Source organism: Fukomys damarensis, unplaced genomic scaffold, assembly GCF_012274545.1.
Source record: "Fukomys damarensis isolate Sample0158 unplaced genomic scaffold, DMR_v1.0_HiC HiC_scaffold_18, whole genome shotgun sequence".
NCBI classification, from domain to species: domain Eukaryota; kingdom Metazoa; phylum Chordata; class Mammalia; order Rodentia; family Bathyergidae; genus Fukomys; species Fukomys damarensis.
The window spans coordinates 49523106-49537974 of NW_022900930.1; the positions used below are offsets into that span (position 1 = coordinate 49523106).

Consider the following 14869-nt stretch of genomic DNA (forward strand, 5'->3'; position numbering starts at 1 on the left):
CCACCAGACTGTACTGAAAGAAATGTCTTAGAGACAAGTTATGTTTCGCTTACACTAAGGCACACGTTACAAGGCTATTTCGTGTCTACGGCTTCAATGCAGAAAGACAGATTCTATCTCACAGACAGATAGCAGTGCTTCTCAGATGGGCTATGTCGTCCCTGGAAACGCTCTTCCACCTACTCAGTCCCAAGAGAAGAGCTCCCAGGATTTCTTGATTTTCTGAGGATGATCTGAGTGAGGTGGACGTTGCCGGAAATTCTCAGTGACAGGGTAAGCAGCTGAGCTGAGGTACACAAGGGAGACTGGAGCTGTGTGGTGGACTTTTATGTTGCTGAAGTACATTTCTAATAATTTAAATCAAATGCATCCAATCTGTGTCAAAACGTGAACTGATTTAAATACTCTTCTCCACATTTATAAATGAGTGAACAAAACTGAGAAATAATCATACACTCGGAAAGAAGGGAATAAAAATAAAATTATCTGGGAAACTTGACAATTTTTCTGAAAATGTGCTGAAATTCAAAAGTCACAAAACAACAGAATTCCAAATTTCCAATCTCTGTTTTAATTTGAAGTACAGAGTTTACAGCATGAATCAGATATCCTGAGACACGAGAAGGACCCAGGGAGGAAACTTTCACAATCATCAGAAATTTTAGCAAAAAGCATGCTCACTTCAAAAACAAGACATTAATATTCAACTTATTCTGAAATAACCCTTTCACCAGCAGGAGCCCTCAGCTCGGTTTCCTCCTGTACTTGACTCCCACTTCGCAGAGCACAGAGCGTTGGTCCATTTCATTGTGAAGCTCTCGACTGTGGTTGCAGGTCTGTGTGGAGTGACAGTAGCAACCTTCAGGACTGATGTCCCAATCCAAGGCAGCACAGAACCACTGACAGAGCCAGAATGAAGTTGAAGCAAGGACAGGCAGAGGATCTTTCAGATCAGGGCTTCATGACACTCAGCCAAGAACAGTCCCTGCACACCTGGAAATCGCACAGAACCGCTAGATCTGTGCAGTCTTCCTGCCAAGAGGAACCCTGGCTTTCCTTAAATGTCTGACAGGAGTTCATCTAAAACGCCAAAACAGGGCCGTAGTCTTAGGTTGCTTTCCCTGGGTCCTTCTGGGCTTAGTGTACCCAGACTGTCAAAGCTCTGTTCCTCCTGGGATAAAGAGAATCAGACTTTGGATTGCAAGCAACGTGTTGGAGGCATGAAGTGCAGTGGCTCAGGAATGTACAGGTTTCCCACGAGATGCACACTAAAACACTCTTATAATATAATGAAGGCTGACAGAGGCTTAAAGAGAAAATTTCATTCAAAAGTTCCTAGGAAGCAACCATCCAACACTGGTTATATGCATACAACTAAATTCTCTGCAATGCTCAGTATTCTACAGTATTTCCTGAAGTTACACAACAGGGACAAAACAACTTCATTCATGATATTTTTCTAATTTCCCAGCTTTTTGGAATTACGCAAATCTTTGAGGCACATAACCCTTTAGAACATACCAGAATAAAATTAAACTCACTGTTTGGAAATGCATCCATATTTCTAAAGATCACATCACTATCCCTAAAACACGGCCGTATGCTAGTGCGTCACCCAAAACAACAAAATGCCTCTTACAGAGGCATCTTGCACACCATCTTCTCTCCAGGAAGGTAACTCCCTTCCTTCGATGCATTGTAAGTTAGCTGTAAGAAATTCACATCTACCCACCCTACTTTCTATTGTGAGACTCAAGTTTTTCCCACTCTCGCATCTCTTTCATTTGTACTCAGTTATTAGAATCTAAGAGGGTCTTTAAAATATTCATTCTAGCAAGGACTAAATTTTTTCTTGCCTGGATAATTCCTTCTGTGTAGGCCCAGTCAATAGCTAGAACTGGCTTAGGGGAAACACCTATACTGACAAAAGTATCACAGAAGGAGTTTTTAAAGAGCCAGTTGTAATGGGGAAACAGCTAAATAGGCAACACATGTTTAGATGAAAATGTAACTTGATTAAAAAAAATCTAATGTTTTTATTGTGCCTGCTATAAACATACATCAGCCAATTCCTCTTATAACAAAGCAAAACAAAAAAGGGAGCAGGGGTAATGGGCAGTCCTTTAGCCCCTAAAAGCTTTCCAACAGAAACCTTAGGAAACGTCTACTGCAGATGTACAGTTTTCATGAATTCTGGATCATCCACCAATAACTTCGCAATAAATACGTATGTGATATTCTCCCGAGCTATTATCAGGCTCAAGTTCCCTGCACTTTCTTCATCTTTGTCCTTCAATCCTTTTCCAAGCTGTTTCTGTATGTGGTCTTACAAATCAGTCTTGTCCAACTGTGGTCACAAGAGAAGGGAGGCAGCCATATTTGATCTGTCTCACCCAACATGTTCTCATCTCTTAATCCCAGGAGTGACGGGCGAGGCCGGGAAGAGATGGGCACAACAGCTCCTCAAGGGCTGTCTACCACTGTGCAATACTAGCACTCCGCCCATCCCAGGTCAAAGTCACCCCTGGCCACAGTCCAGGCTTACTGAGTAGTCCACAGCTGGAAACTGTTCAGGTACATGGAAGAAGGTGACCTTCCAACTCTGGAGGAAAATTGATCCTTCTTAGAGACCAGAGGTGTTTCCCTTCTTTTCCTTTTTATTCACACCACCTACCTTTTAGCTACTATACAATTCATTCATCTGATAAGAGAGAAGGGGGAAGCAAGGAGGTGAAAATGAACGGCTCTTTTCCTTCCTCGTTAGCATCTCTGTCTTATATAATAACTGGTAGCATTTTATCACAAGTGTATTCGGATATAATTTGGGTAGAATTTGCAAATTCTAATATAAACTGTTTCCAAGTTGAAATTTTGTAATCACCACCTTTGGATTGTCACCTGATGATTGTTTTTCCCTCTTCTTTATTTCTGATCAATAATTACTCTGGTCTAAGTAACACACACTGCAAAGCACAGAAAAGAAAACAAGCTAACTGAACAGGCATGGGAGAAATTACATAACTACCTGGGAAAATATGAAATCCCTAAGATTCCCAAACCTTCAAAAGAGTATGACACTAATACTGACAGCTAACAATTTAAAACATGCAGCCAACTTAAAAGGACAAAGTTCTTTTGTATACTTTTATTATTTACTGTTTCACCTACTAAGTAATCATATAATTTCCAAGATTTCTAAATATTTCCAACATATTGAACTTAGGGATCTAAGATTCTGAACATGCCATCACCAAAAAAAATTGCAAACCTAAAAAACAAAAAAGGGAACAGAATTAAACAATGTCAAAGGAAAAGACGTTCTCAGAAAAGGTATTTACTTTTAAATTTTCAAAACATTGTAATGTTAATGTTTTTCTCATCTTACATATATAATATATAGCTCAAATCTAATATTACAGTTTTACTTAGAAACAAGAAAGTTTATCAAAATAAATATTAAACATCATACATATTACCTATTTAACTATCTAATATTTACTGGGTCAAAATGTGTTCACATTTACAATGTGAAGCTTTCAAATGGCATTAGCTATATTTCTTGTGAAAGCTATCATCATAGTGACATTCAGACGCATAAATGAAATTACAGATTTTGTTCCTGTACAACTCATACCTTTAGAAACTACTTTTTTAGCCAATTAACAGTAGTTAAAGTGTTTGTCGTCTCACATTAACTTCTATTACATGAAATAAGAAAGATGCTCTTTGAAGATTTTTCCAACTTCAAAACAGCCCAATCCAGTTAGGAGTTTTATATAAAAGAAAAAAAAAATTGGGACTAGCAGAAGAAATCAGAACTTCCCAAAAGATGGTTATCAGTATCTGCTTCTCATTCAAATGCTATTACTACACAAAAATGAACTACAGTGAAAGCTCTCCTACCTACCATAGACTGAAACACCATGCTGAGACCAGCGTATTTAGTGATTTTACAGAAAACTAACAGTTCTGAGTTCACATGTGTAGAAACATAAAACTACACGAGAAGAGCTGGCCAAACAAAGAACTCGGGGCTCCTCAGGGCCCTCTAGAGCAGACTGGGCTGGGGTGAGGCCACAGACAGGAGGTCACCCACGCCGGGGCACCCAGCAGGGCCAGGGCTCCACCGCAGCTCACTGCTCCTCAGTGCACAAGAAAGATTCTCCACCACTACAGAAAGCCACAGACATACTCTCCAACTTTCAAGTCATTCTCAATATCTAACATATGAAAGGGGCATGAAAAGGCTACAGAAAAATAGTGACCCAGAACTAGAGTGACAACTGGGCCTCTAGAAGGAAACATAAAGATAAATACGACTTTTGTTTAAACACAAAAATACTGCTGGAACAGAATTTAGAATGTGCATCAATATCACCCTCTAGAATGGGGCCAAAATCTCACTTTCTAAGTGATGCAGCTTTTACTATTAATGCTATTACATGTAAGACAGGAAATGAGGTAGAGTAACACAACACTTCTCCTAACTAGTGGCTTAATGTAAAATCTTAACTTGAGCCAAGAACCCTACTGAAATTCTGTTTCCAGGGAGGGGAGCGTAGCGTGGGCCTGAAGCACCGTTTCATCACATACTTAGAAAGACGGGGGCCGTCAGAATAAACCTGGCCGAACTCCTCCTCCAAAAGCTGAATGAAGAAAAATGATGCTATTATGTACAATGAGGAAATATATTTTGAACTTTTAACAATTAAAGCAGACAAGTGTACAAATGAAATTCTCAATAGGCACTTTACATTTTAAAAAGTAAAACACATCATCTACATAAAACATCAAATTTCTTTAGCACAGGAAGAGAATCTGTGGCAAGAATCCTTACTTTCTACTCTGAAAACTTATTAATCCTACTGGTTTAAAAAAAAATTCAATCTGCAAATTCCTAAAATAGTAATTATTTTATTACCAGATAAGTAGCTCAAGAGGTCACTTGGAAAAGAGAAAAAGACCCTGTGTTTAAACAATTTTACAAGGTTTGATTAGCACATGAAGACTGGTGTTAATCCAGCTGGGAACATCAGCACGGTTCAGTCAGGCTATGTCAGTACATTACTTAATGCCTTTTGTTCCCTAAGGATTTTTCAGTCTTACAAAGGAAGGAACAGGGATAGGAACAGACACAGAAATGTGAGGCCCCTCTCTGTCCCTCAAGTTTGCCATTACCATTCTGTGTGAAGTGGTTTCAGGACCAGGTGACAGCACACTTCTAGCCAGAAATCGGATGACCTCAAAATCACCTCATGTCAGGCTGAGGCCTCATGTCTTTCGCTTAGAGCTAAAAATAAAAATACATGTGAATGAACAAATGATCATGAAATGAAATCTCTAACATGACACTAAGATATAAAATATCAGAAGTTATCTTTATCACAGAAAAATGAACATGTACACCTTTCTACACGGAAAGTCACAATCCTGTTTTGAAGGGACAGATGCCCTTCTTATCCTGTTAATTCCAGGTTGGTTCTACAAAGCTAAAGTAGTACTCTATTCATTTCCTGAGATATGACACATTTATTTTTTTATGTGGGAATATAACAGTATCACTAATGAAACTAAGGAAGGTAAGGTTGCCATTTAACTTGTTTTTCTAAACATAAACCATGGCAGAAAAGAAAAAGAAAGCTAAGTGCAATGCTGAGGACACCAACGGTCTGGCTCTAGGAAATACTACTTTGTGTATTCAGAATGCCTAGCTTCAACCAATGTGGATGTTTCTATGCGTAGGAGTCAACACCAAGGGCGACAGAAGGCCCCGGACCTCCTTGGCGAGTCTGCAGCCCTAGAGCCAAGGCCCTCATCTGTGCCTGTGCTGTGAGGGTAGACGACATGTGCCCTGCTGTCCTCACCAGAGGTAGGAGGGTGGCACGCACTGGGCAAAAACATGAGGAGTTTGTGGGGCTGCAAGCAAAAGCCACCCAACTTTATGCTCAGTACCATCCCAGCCACTTGAAAACGCCATGTGTCACCTCGGGAATGGTACCATCAAGTTTCCCAGTAAAAGGGTCAATGAATTCTAGTGACTAGTTAGAAATAGACAAATTACAGAATCACGTTTCTATGAAAACAATCCCTATTTCAGTACACCCTATGTCCAATATATGCCGATGAGCGGTTTCCTTAGTTCAGCCTCAATCTCTTCCGCAGAGAAGCTAGTAAGCCTCACAACACAAAGAGTCCTGAGTTAGCCCTTAGCCCCGGGCCAGGACAGACACACCAGACTCTCTTCTCCTTACCAGGCAGAAGCCACCAGTCTCTTAAGAGAAGTCCTGTGGCTTCCGTCACACATGCAATGTCCCCAACTCAACAGCTACCTGCCTTGTGTGGCCGCTGCTCTGAGCATGACGTTTGTCAGCCAGAAAATCAGGACAGTGAGCTCCAAACAGCACGGACTCGGAAAACATCACCTGCATCTATCTCCACTCCCACTACCGAGGCTAAAACACACTCCTGATGTATCACAGTTAAAGCAAAAATGTGAAACCTCATAAATACTGCAAGAAAATGGGAGAAATCTTCAAGAATACAATGTAAAGCACAGAACTTTAATTATGGTGTATGATCTCGGACAAAAATGTTTGGGAAAAAGGCAGAAAACCAAACCAACTAGTGTATCACCTTATACACAGGCAGCAAGAACAAACAGAAAAATATCTGTAGTGGGGTCGGGGATTTAGCTCAGTGGTTCTGCCACCTGCCTCACAAGGGCAAGTTCCCGAGTTCTACACCCAGTACCAAAAGAAAAAAAATGTGTAGAAAATATGAATATAGTCAGAGTTGTTGGAAATTGTTAAGGAAGAGATAAACAACCCAAAAGAGGGTGCTAGCAGGCTGACAGTGACCATCAAGAATGCAGACACTTCAGTTTTTAGGAGACTTTTTTGGAATGCCCACAGGATAATCTGAAATGCTGTCCAGAATTAGTCCAGTACAAGAGTTAAACACGGAGCAAATAAAAATGTTCTTTCATGCTCCTGCATTAAATTCCCCCATCACCTTTCTCTTATAATCAGCCATGCTATCTAATGTTACCGGTTCAAACACTCATCCGTTTCTCCTGTCCTAAAGGGGCTTGATGACCAGATTCTGTACAGGGGAAACTTGCACGAGTCCTGTCCTTTCACCTGTCCAGTTCGCTCAGAGGTAATGCAGGATGCTAATCCTGCTCACAGAAAGAGACTGCAGTCTGCAGAAAGGATCCGACCAACACAAGCCCTTATACACAGGCAGCATAGTCTCCCTGCGATGGAACAACAGTGCCTGTCTCTGGATCACAAGAGAACCTAGCTGTCTCTGCACAGAGATGTTCACGATTCTAACTTCACAGTGCTGGGGAACTGAGACATTTTTTGTGGTTCCCAAAAAGCATGGGTAACAAATTGGCCCAGTCTGGGCTCACTGGGAGAAGTGAACACAGTCCTGAAGAACACTGGCGTGTTGTGAAAACATGCACATCCGCCTCGTGTGAAGATGAGCAATGGAGAGGATCATGCCCCGCACTAGGGCTTTCGGAGACTCCGTCATCACAGTTCCCGCACATGCCTTCCCGAGGCTGGATCCTGTGCTCCCACAAGCTGCACCTCTCCTCCCATCTCCTCCCCACAAGCAGCTCTGCCCCTGCCCCTTCCGCACGGGCACACAACTCTCTTTGCTGGACGCCTAATGGAAAAGGCAGCGGCCACAGTAAGCCCACAAGTGATAAGATTCTTTCCTCTTCTACACAGAATGACAAGGAGTAGCCTTAAAAAAAATTATCTTAAGGACAACTGCAACTATACACTAAGACACGGAAACGGACCCTCACCCTGTTTTAACATCTATCACTGTTCTCCTCCTGCTCTTCATCCCCAATTCCATGATTATTTGCCCTCTTCACTAAAGGTAAAATTTACAACTAGGTATGTGTTTTGTTGCGTGGGGGGCTCTCTTTTTCTCCCATCTTAACCATGTTTAAAAATAATAACAGTGCGTAATAATAAGTGCATTCACTGCTACACCTCTAGGACATTTTTAATCTTGCCAAACCAACACTGCACCCTCTAAACACTAACTGCCCATCCCACTTCCCTCTACCCTCCTGGCAACCTGCGTTCTACTTTCTGTCTCTAGAAACTGATTACTCTAGGTACTTCACAGGAGAGGAGACACACACTAGTCCTTTCGTGGCTGGCTTACTTCACTAGTGCAAACCGCAGGATTCCACCACACTGTAGCATGTAGCAGAACTTCTTCCTTTTCATGGCTGAATAATATACCATGCACCCAAAGACAATCAAGTAGGTGGCTTCCACCTTTTGGCTACTGTGATTATTGATGCTATAAGATGACAGCATGTTCCTTAAGCTCTCGCTTCCGTTTTCTTGCATATACACCCAGAAGTGAATTTGCTGGGTCTTAAATCACTTCTGCTTTTCATTTTTTGAGAAACCTCCATATCATGTTTCACAGTAGCTGCGCAAACAAACGTTCATTCCCAACACCAGCACAGAGGGTGACAAACATTTTTCAGGCAACTAACACTTGACAGAAATTTAGCATTTATAAAGCACTTTCCTATACATTATTATAACCCTCCAAACACCAATAATTAGCTGAGATTTGTGAACCATTGACAAGTGCTCAAGATCCTTGCTTCTATCTCCCACACTTCCTAATAATTGTTCTTTTCCAATCAGACTGGTTCAAGCCAATGATATTAAGTAGTATTAGATACACAGCTAGCCAAACAATAAACACACTAACAGTGAAGGGGCTCAAAAGACTTAAAGCCAGGCGTGGTGGTGCACACCTGTAATCATTCCAGCACTCGGGAGGCTGAGGCAAGAGGATCGCTGTGAGTTCCAGACCAGCCTGGACTACAGAGTGAGTTCCAGGTCAGTCTGAACTACATAGTGAGACCCTGTCTCAAAAAACCATTTAAAAAAAGACAAAAATGCAAATACAGTGGAATGATTCTAGAAATCCCTAGACTAACCTAAAACAACTACAAGTATCTCAATAAGTAGCCTTCACAAACACTGGCTAGTCATTAAGTAACTCAATTTTGTTTCTATCAAAGGTATAAATATACAAAGTGCTTCCAAATAACCAAAGTTGCCTAGTAAAGTATCAGTAAAAACTCAAAATGCAAAGAACATTTTTGAGAATCTAACCCAGAGCCCCACACATAACAAGCAAGTGCTGTACTGCAGAGCAGAGTCCATGGCCTGGGCAGGCTCCTTCCACAGTATCCTGTGAGAAAAACCCTTGGGGAACAGTCTGTCAGTCAGTGGCCAATGCCCACACTTCCCCCGAAATAAACACCCCTAGAATAATCTTCAAAACCCTGTAACTACGTAGTGTTGGTAACTTAGGTCTCCAGGGGAACACAACACAAGAAAAATAAATATGCAGTTACACTCATTACCTACCAATGGCATAAACAAATTCATACTAACATTCCAAATCAAAATTTAAGTATTTAAACTTTAAAAGCCCGTGCCCTACACATAAGTACAACTATTTGTAATAATTATCCTGATTTGATTGCTGCATGCTGTTGTGTATTTTGAAAATGTATTATACCCCATTAATACGTATACTCTTACACGAAATAAAAAATAAGTCAACGATACAAGTTTATTTTAGGGCCTCAACTGTGTTACATCCATGTATGTGTTTATATGTCTATCTTGCTCCAGTGTTAATATGTTTTTGTAATTATAAATGTTCAAGATTTTATCAAATTTATTTCTGAGAATTGTAACTAGGTCTGTATTTTTTCTTGACAACTCGCTTTAAGTTGCTAACAACCATCTCTGCAGATGCTTTTTTATAAAGTTAAAACTTGAAAAAATTCTAGTCATTTTTTCAACCTGAAGATTCTTTACTAGGGAATTTTTTGACAAATACAGTGGTACCTTGGTTCATGAACTTAATTTGTTCTAAGATTCAGGAAAAGATGGCCATGTCTGTGTTTGTGTGGGAAAGATGGCTGCAGGTATGTTTGTTACCCAGAGTAGAGTTTGCAAACACAAACAAAATTTTGCCAAATGCTTCTGTTTGCGAACCAAATCGTCTGCAAACAAAAGCATTTGTGAACTGAGGCACTGGTGTGCTGTGCTCTAGAAACTGGCCTTTCTGCTCCACACTGAGCAGTCAACTGAAGACCATAGGCGACAGTGTGGAGCCCGATGAGGCTTCTCTAACGATTTCATCACCAACCGCAAGCTGGAACCAGGACCCGACGATCACAGCTGACACAGACAATGACTAAAAGCGCACATGTACACAGCTGAAGACACCTGACTACTCGAGTGTAAGTCTCAGCGGCTTGGCGCAGCAGTCAGCCCTCCACGTCCACGGGCCCCACAGGTATGGATTCCAACCACAGCTGAGCAAAGACACTTGGAAAGAAAACCGTGGCTGCACTGAGTATTAACAGACCTTGTTCCTTGTCATCATTTCCTAAGCTCTACAGTGTAACAACTATTTATACAGCACTCACCTTATGTCAGGTTTACATATCATCTAGAGGTGAGCTAAACTACAGAGAAGGACTTGGGAAGTTTATACCCATGTACTGCACCGTTTTATATGAGGACCTGAGCACCTGCGAATTCTGGTATCCATGGAAGGTCCTAGAACCAACCTCCATGAATCCCAGGAGAAATACAAATATTTCTATAAGGATCTCAATATAAATATCCATATTGTGTATCTTTAAAGAAACTGACTCTCCTGAAGAAATCCAAACACAAATACACACAACTGTTTCATTTCCCATTCCCAGAAGCCATTATTCGGAGACAAACATGCCGCTGCAGCTCTTATGTCCCACCTGTCCCCACCGACAGGCGCCTGAACTGGGTGGGGCTCTCTCTCCTGGGACTGCTGCCTCCTCAGAGAGGATGTGCCCAACGCCCCTCCTCAGGAGGCCACCGACCAGCCTACCACTCGACCTCGTCACACCGAACCTGCCCACAGCCCCTCCTGATCCTGCTGCAGGTGACTTCCCAGAACAGTTCACTACTGAGACTATTTTTGCTTAGCAATTTTCTATCTCTCCTACTAGAATGATTCTAATTTCCTGGAATTTATATGTGAAATCACGGTCAATCATCTAATCATTCAAAGACAGTATTCTATTATGTGGAACATTCATTTAACCAACCAGGAAACAGAGGAGCCTGCAATCCAACTGCCCTGCCCTTCCAGCTGCAGTCGGCAAACAAGAAGCCCTGACCACCAAGTTTCTACCTTCACCTTAGCCCGGGAGGTCACTCCTAAGTCACGGCTCCAAGGCGGACACAGCTCCACTTTAATTAAACACAGGTTGTAACTGACCACAACAAATAAGCACATCTTCTGAGATACAAGTCAATGGCAAAAGCTGGGGACAACTGCAGAACCCCCTAATCGAGGTAGAATAAAAGTGGGTGTCAAAGTTCAAGAAAGTGCTGCAAGTGGCTGTTCAACTGGCCAAGCAATTAAAAACTAAACTCGGAGTAACAGACTTCTGGATTGGTTGAGCTGAAGAAAGGACAAAAGCGGGAGGCAGGCATTGCAGGGCACACCTGCAATCGGGGTCCCACGTGTGCACATGACGAGAGAAAGGAGCGGCACAAGCGGAGGCAGCCCTGGGCACCACGGGGCATGGCAAGGCCCAGCTGTCTGCAGACATCACTGGGCGGTGGACTGCGCTCTGAAATAAAGGGGAAGGCAGAGGACACAACATTAAGCTCGTAAAACACAGCTCTATGGCCGAGTATGAGGTTAATTAGCAAAAAGCAGAAGGGCACTTGCTAGGCAGGAAACAGAATCGCTAAGTTTCACTGTGGGGTCACAATGAAGATGCTCTGGAGCCTGCCACTGCCCAGGGAAGATCAATATGGCTTCCTGAGAGCAACACTATACTTTATGGCTTAAATATCTAACATAAAGAAGGTCAGGAGACGCCAGAGATTTTTTCCCTACTCACTAACTGCTCAGGGTTAACCACAGTTTCAAGAAAAAAAGGAAAAAACACTCTCAGGTAAGACGGAGAAACATATGGGGTTGGACACCAAATGTCTTCACAATACAATGGGTCCTGGGAGAATTAAAGAAATTGAATTTTCAAACTAGAAAAAGAACTCCATAAAATTCCCAGCTATGTCACCATTCCGAGAAACATGTCTACTTTCCTCTCAAGGTACTTGTGGATTGAGTCCAGGGCCTTGTGTCTGCTAGGGAAGTGATCTCCCTGGACCTTTAAAAATTTTATCTCGACATGAAATCTCATTAAGTTGCCCATGCTGGCCATGAATGATTTAAATTTGATGTTTTCCCTAAGTTCATATAAATAAAGAAGACCCATTTGTATTTTGTGATTTTTAAAAACTGCAGATCAAGCATCCCTAATCCAAAATCTGGCTTCAAAATCTGAAACTTTTTGAGCACTGACTGACCCGATGCCCCAAAAATTTCAGATTTTACAACATTTCAGATTTCAGATTTTCACATTAGGGATATTCAACCAGTAGAGCCTATGTCAATATTCCAAAAGTCAAAAACCCCAAAATCAGATTCTGGTTCTAAACATTTGGATATGAGACATTCAACCCATTTGCAGGCTTTCGCTATCAATTTGAAATTCAAAGAGCAGACAGACATCAATTTAATAATGAATTGCTTAACTTGATATCGAGTAAAAAAAAAAGTGTCTTAGTTACTTTCCTCTTGCTGAGACAAAATACCCAACACCCAAAGTTAAAGGAGAAAAGGTTACTTCAGCTTAGTCTGTAGAGGTTTCGGTCCATAAATGGCTGGCTCCAAGGCAGGGTGGAATGGAAGAGGAGCATTGCAGAGGAGAAAGAGTTCATGGCAGACAGAGAAGAGAGCAAAACAGCAAGCAACAAGCAACAACACTAAGCTTCTTTCTGTTCCTTATATTCTATCCAGGCTACACACCTTTATGGTGGGCTCCATCCCACTTTCTGCCTCCTTCTATCACTTCTAAGGCCCCATGTGATTATACTAGGCTCACCCAGATAATCAGGATAATCATTGCACAATCACATCTGCAAAGTCTCTTCTGCACTGTGGGTAATGTATTTACAGGTTCTGGGGATTAGGACATGGACATCACTAGTCCTTATATTGTCCACCGCAAAGTTATTTTATTTTATCAATGCTAACTTTACTTATTTTGTTACTCAGCTCAAATTTGATTTAAAAATTCAATCTTACCTTAAAACTTCAATACTGTTAAATAATAATGTTTTAAGTTGCTTTTCCTGTTGCTGGGACAAAATACTTGACACTTGAAACTGAAAGAAGAGGTATGTTTTGGCTCAGGGTTTCAGTGGGCTCAGTCCATGGTCAGCTGGATCTAAGGCAAGAGACCTGGCAGAGTAAAGCTGCTCAATGCATGGTGTCTGGGAAGCACAGCAGACTGGAAAGAGCCAGAGAGCAATGGGTCCAGGACCAGACATAGCCCCGCAGGTCAGGCCTCCTTGACTCACTTCCTCCAACTAAGCTCCTAACACCTCTTAACACTACATTCAGCTATGAACTCACCAACAGGTTAACCCACTCGATTAACCCACTGATGGAGAGGTCAGTACCCTTGCAGTCCAATCACTTCAAGAGTTTCTTAAGCTAGCCAAGCTGATAATCAAGGTTAATTTGCACAGAAAGACATGGATATTTCATTCATAGTTCCTACTAAAATTAGACCAATTTTCTATTTCAGTGTTCGCATAAAATGCCACATCTTATTTACCAATGGAGGAAAAAGTATAAACGTTGAGTAATCATTAATGTTCCAAGTTATATGGGGCAAAGTGACCAATAAACTAGCAAAGAGGAGGTTAGTAAGAGAATCTAAACATTTCATTAAGCGTTTCCTGTTGGAAACAGGAAATGTGCAAACCACTCTATTCTAGTTTTCTTTCTCCACCATGGCCAGGCTTTGCTCCCCTCTGCTGGATGCTTCTGCTGTGCACGTTTCACTCCATCACGAAAGCCACTCAATCTCAGGTCTTCACCACGTGTGCTGACTCCAGATTTTCTATTCCAGTCTGCATCAGACACCTGAACTCTAGTCTTTTATATTATAGCTGCCTCCTTCACAGTGGCCTTACGCGTTAAACAGGTGTCTCTGCAAATTCAAAGCCAAATTCCCGATCCTCCCTACAAACCTGCTCATGTCTTCCTCAGCTCATTAAGTGACAGCTCTACTCCTTCAAAAGCCTTAGCACCATCCTCTGTAATTTTCTTTCCCTCACATCAGCATATCCATCAGCACGTTAAATTAGCTCTACCTTCAAAATGTACCCAGAATCTTGATGCTTCTAACTGTTCCCACCATGACCATCTGAGCCAAGCCACCAAGATCTCCTGCCCAGGGCTCTGTTAACTAATTTTCTTCTATCCTTGTTCTTCTGCTTTGTCTAATAACATAGCCAGAATCTTTAAAATTGAAATTGTTTATTTTCATACCCACTGACTAAACTTTGCAAATAATGAAATTAAACAGATTTTAGGTTTCAATTCAATGAGTACAGACCCCATGTACTCAAGATGCCAATCGGGATATAATACCTCCAGCTGTGAGCTGTTATAAACCTTCTCATGGATATAGTTTCACTGGTAAATACACAAGGGCACGGCTGCTCTGTGACAGGAGAGGTACATGTAGCTGCTTGTTCACAGCAGCATTATTCAGAATAGCCAAAAGGTACAAGAGGCCCAAATGCCCATCCACGGATGGTCAGGTAAACAAGCTGTGGTATATTCATACATTGCATTACTGTTTGGACATGAAAAAGAATGAAGTACTGACACACACTACCAGATGAATAAACTTAGAAAACATTACACTAAATGAAAG

At 41.5% G+C, this 14869-nt stretch overlaps 1 long non-coding RNA gene across 1 annotated transcript; it reads right to left on the reverse strand.

Moving 5' to 3' along the window:
• Positions 1-2434: 2434 nt before the first annotated feature.
• LOC109118060 lies at positions 2435-5288 on the reverse strand. The gene is made up of 2 exons (XR_002025331.2): positions 5179-5288; positions 2435-3268 (listed from the first exon to the last, which is right to left on the reverse strand). It is a non-coding gene; the product is annotated as an uncharacterized LOC109118060 (long non-coding RNA).
• Positions 5289-14869: the final 9581 nt, after the last annotated feature.